This window comes from Nymphalis io, chromosome 12 (genome assembly GCF_905147045.1).
Source record: "Nymphalis io chromosome 12, ilAglIoxx1.1, whole genome shotgun sequence".
Taxonomy (NCBI): domain Eukaryota; kingdom Metazoa; phylum Arthropoda; class Insecta; order Lepidoptera; family Nymphalidae; genus Nymphalis; species Nymphalis io.
The window spans coordinates 9,981,528-9,986,728 of record NC_065899.1 but is presented as its reverse complement, the minus strand read 5'-3'; the positions used below and the strand labels follow the sequence as shown (position 1 = coordinate 9,986,728).

At 31.7% G+C, this 5,201-nt stretch overlaps 1 non-coding gene across 1 annotated transcript; it reads right to left on the bottom strand.

The window, feature by feature from the left end:
• Positions 1-4,102: 4,102 nt before the first annotated feature.
• Positions 4,103-4,186, bottom strand: Trnal-uaa (transfer RNA leucine (anticodon UAA)). Its single transcript has one exon. It is a non-coding gene; the product is annotated as a tRNA-Leu (tRNA).
• Positions 4,187-5,201: the final 1,015 nt, after the last annotated feature.

The window sequence follows — 5,201 nt, the reverse complement described above, 5'->3', positions numbered from 1 at the left end:
TATTTTCGTGCTCTTATTAGGCCCCATGGAATATACCGTGTTAACTAGCAAATGACTTGGTCGGCTTTGTGGACACTGGTTCTCTGGGAACGGGATCGCTTGCGCATCCTGCCCAAGTTTTCTTTTCGGAACTTCACCGAAAAGAACATTTGGGCTTTGAAGTAATAGTGCAAAAACCTTTATCAAACATAACACTTTGTCTTTTTGTCTCTATAGACGAGATCAGGGTTGGCGAAATGCAAAGAGGATCGAAATTATGCTTGAACATCAGCAATTTTTATTTGTATATACTTAAGGCTTTAATGTAAATAATTCTTCAGTAACAGCCTGTTAATGTCCCACTGCTGGGCTAAGGCTTCCTCTACCTTTTGAGGAGAAGGTTTGGAGCTTATTCCACCACGCTGCTCCAATGCGGGTTGGTAGAATACACATGTGGCAGAATTTCAATGAAATTAGACACATGCAGGTTTCCTCGCGATGTTTTCCTTCACCGTTAAGCACGAGATGAATTATAAACACAAATTAAGCACATGAAAATTCAGTGGTGCTTGCCCGGGTTTGAACCCACGATCATCGGTTAAGATTCACGCGTTCTTACCACTAGGCCATCTCGGCTTATTCATTCTTCAGTATTATTTAAATTCCTAATTCCTACACTTAAATATTAATATTTGTCATTTAACTAATGTTATCATTTTTTATTTTTGAATGCAAGATTTATAATGTTCTATGAATAGTGTGTTATAGTAAGCCATATAACAAAATTATAAGACTTGATTAAAATTATAAATGTAAAAAATTGCGTGCGTTTATTTTTGTCAAATAATTCTAAAACAGCTAAATTAATAAATAAAATCTGGTATAGCGGTAGATTAAACAATGATATTAAATATAGAAAATTTGTTGTTGTTTCAAAATGTTTTAATTCATACAGAAATGCGTAACTAGCAAGTAAGCGTAGTAAGCAGTTAACAGCTTTCATTTTATTAATATGAAATAATAAAAAGTCGACCAGCAGTTATTTCAATTTTTACAAAATAAAATACGAAATACAAAGAAATAAATCTTAAATTTCTTTTTATCTAATTATCTTTGATTAATGAATAATTAATTTAAATTACAGGAAATAAGGAAAACTTTAAATCGGATTAATTATGTAGAGGTAAATAAAGGTCACAATAAGGGTCCTCAATAGGAAAGCAATCCTTAGTTCAGCAGGGGTATATATACAAGCTGTGGTTTTAATTACTTCTAATACAATTACTTTTAACTTTCGTATGTATAGTTTAATTCTAGTATATTCGAATGATTTTATGCTAAGCTAGATGATACTCAAAAAAAAAATGAAACGGGTTAAAAATTGGGTTTTGTTTTAAGCGTTCTTACTATTAAAACAAAAAGTGTATAAAAGCTATTCCTTATATGTGTTTGAAGTACTTTTTTTAACGGACTTTATAAATGGAGGATGTTCTCAATTCATCCGTGTGTATATATATTTTTATGTATTTTCGGGTACGACGTTTTTGCTTATGACCTAGCTTTGATTATTCTTTTCGCGTGGTTCAGTGTAGCTCCAAGGAGATCCCATTTTTATTTTATGGGTATCGATTAAGCGTATATTTGGGGACATATTTCAAAGTCAAAGTCTATATATTTTTTAATAAAATATATATCGTTCAGAAAATATAAATACTTTTACTAATTTCCATTATCTACAGCCAAACAGCAATTCATAGTTTTATTGCGTTCCGGTTTAAAAGGTCAGTGTAACTAAAGGTGCATGATATCTTACATCCCAAGATGACCCATCGGCATTGGCACTGTAAGAAATATTTAGAATCCCTTACATCGTCATCTTGGGATATATACGTATATATATATATATATATATATATATATATATATATATATATATATATATGTATGGTGCTAGCGAAGCGCTTGTTTTTATATATATATACGTCCAAAATATATAAAATATATTTATAAATTATATATTTATAAAATATATTTTGGACGTAAATATATATATTACGTGATTAAGAACTAAAGTAAGCGTGTGCCGTAATGTCTCCTGTAACTTGTTATCAGCAACGACGTTTGAACGGTATAGGTATTTAACGTTTATGGTTTTAACTCGGTCCCTAATTGTCCCCGACTTGTATTTCATATCAACGTTGCAGTGAGATGATTTTATAATAATTGTTCGTTTAATATGTAATTCTGGTGGTAGGGCTTTGTGAAAACTAATCTGGGACCACCCACTCATCAGATATTCTATCGCAAAACAGCAGTACTTAATATTGTTGTGTTCCGGTTTGAAGGGTGAGTGAGCCAGTGTAATTACTGGCACAAGGGACATAAAATCTTAGTTCCCAAGGTTGGTGGCGCATTGGATATGTAAGCGATGGTTGACATTTCTTACAATGCCAATGTCTAAGGGCGTTGGTGACCACTTACCATCAGGTGGCCCATATACTCGTCCACCTTCCTATTCTATAAAAATATATATATATATATAGAATATCATCTCTAATATAAAACATCAATATATTTTTTTATATAAAACAAAAACCTAGATCGATCGTTCTTGCTAGTTAGAAGCCGATTCTACAATCTCCTCATCATAATTTCCTCTTAACTACGAATGACGGCTTTTGTTTCTAGAGCACTATCGATTTCCAGCCGTGTCTAACGGTAGGGTTGCTATACACAATGTCCCTATCTCTTCAATTCTCTGACATGTTTGACATATGACGTGGTGAATATTATCAAGGGTACTAGGCAATAATAAAAACACTGCTAGATGTGGTATTTTATATGAAACTTTGAACTATTTTAATTTAAACTAAAACTTGTTTATTCACTTTATTTTGATAATAAGATTTTTTAGTTTTTTTTTATATCTGCATAGTATTAAGATATGAATTTAATTAAAAATAGATTTACATTGTTTACATAATATAAGTATGTCTTAAAGATGTGTGTTCTGAAATTAAATAATAAACATGTATTCATTTTTAGATAATTGATACTTTCGATCGTAAGAGCAATCCTCAACAAATACCGATCTACTATGGAATTCAACGGGCGTACAACGGTACCTACATTCTAATATCTGCGTCCCTCACGTCATTATTCTGAAGTGCACTCCGATCCCTCGCTGCAACACGTTATAATTATTTGGAAAGTTTTCTCTATTAATGCTCGAGAGGGTAGCTATCAAAGTCTTTTGTGCGAAGCTTACAACTAAGCGTCTTGAATACGCGCGCTGTTTATTAATAGAACGCGTATGTGATAATGAGTTTGCAACAAGATAGTTCTATATATTATATTATATATATATAGATTATATATTCTACATGAATATTGATAGACATATTAAATTTCGATCGTTTGCTTTAATACTTACCTAAAATCGTATACATTTATATGCGAAAATATTTTTCGTACAATAATTATTTTTAGTTTTAGAACCATTTTTACATAATGATTCGCAACAAGCAAAGAGCTATGGAGTCATGTTAAAGCATATGCAAGCGTCGTGGCTCTAAAAATAAATAGGCCAAAATTATCCGCCCCAGTTTCGCAAACTTTATCTAAAGCCAGCTTAGAGTCAGCCACAACTTAGCTAAATGCACAGAACACATAATAACCATATATTAGGGTTTCAGCATACGAATTCACGATATCGTGTTTAGGAAGCTAGCTGCAAAGTTTCTCATTGCATGGAATATTCATGTCCTAGCATCCGACTTTGCGAAGTTCCAACATCGTTTTAATTACGCGCAGCCTGCAATAGACACCTCAAAGTTACACCTGATCTATTAAAGTTTAATTGTGCTTGTATTGTCGCAAATTATGCGGCAAGACTTTGCTTGCTATCTGAAGTCAATTAGTTAGTTGCGGTGTTAAATCGATTGTTTGATAAATTAATAGCTGGTGTGAAAATTACGTGTGAAATGGAATCGCTTTAATATCATACTATATTATAAGATAAATTTGTCTGCATTGTAAAGTTGTAGTTTGTAAATAAAAAAGTTTTCTTAAAAAAAATACTTAATTTGAAAAAAGTCTTTAATCTTCACTTACAAAATAAATATGTCAGGTGTGGGGTTCGAACCCACGCTCCCTCTCGGGAACCAGAGCTTAAATCTGGCGCCTTAGACCACTCGGCCAACCTGACTTTTCTAGGGTGGCTTAAATATTTTAACCATAAAAGTAGAATCTAAGTCAGTGTTTCCCAACGTGGAGCCCACGCCCCACAGTGGGCGATTTTTATAGATAGTGGGGCAATTAAAAAAAAACTCGACATGGCTTTAATCCTTTCGCTTTGGGTTATTTAAATGTAATGCTAGACATCGGTGACAAAATTTAAAAAAAATGCTGTAAATAATTATTTACAATTTAAAACAAATTGGTTTCCCAACATGGATGATGCAGCCAATATTAGTGGATTTTTTTGATATATCAAATATGCAGTATCAAGAAGAACTCGCAGAATTGCAAAATGATGAATGAGTAAAAACTTTATTTAATATAAAAGGAGCGATGGCATGGCTTTGTGAAGAAACTGAAACTAAATACCCAGATGCAACCAAATTTGCAAGAAAACTTTTACTACCGTTTCCATCATCATATTTAGCTGAATGTGGATTTAGTGCTGTAAATGATTTACTGATAAGCTTGAGATTAAAGCTAAGTAAATTGGAACCTAATATAAAATCTCTGTGCAGCAAGCATCAAGCGCAAGGATCGCACTAAATGAATACAGAAAAATCAATATTAAAATTATTTCGAATTTCAGTTTTTCATTATTTGTTCATTTCATAGTGATTTCATAGTGATTTCTTGCTAAAACTTATCATTTATATTTCTTAAGGGAATAAAACAATTATTAAAGGTAATATATAAAATAATTATGTATGGGGGCATAAAAATTTTAGAAATGTTAAATGACCTAAAAAAGGTTGGGAAACACTGATCTAAGTAGAAGAAAGAAGAAGTATTTCGTAGGGTTTTAGGTATATAAATACAATAATACTATTTAATATCTTTGAAACTTTTAGCAAGAAAATACGATAAAAAAATGAAATTAATAAAAAAAAAAAATTACAGGTTTGGGTGTACCTTTTAGTTTATAGGAAAATTGTTGTGTTTTTGTAAAAAAGAAAATTGATTGTTGTAGATTAATTACTATT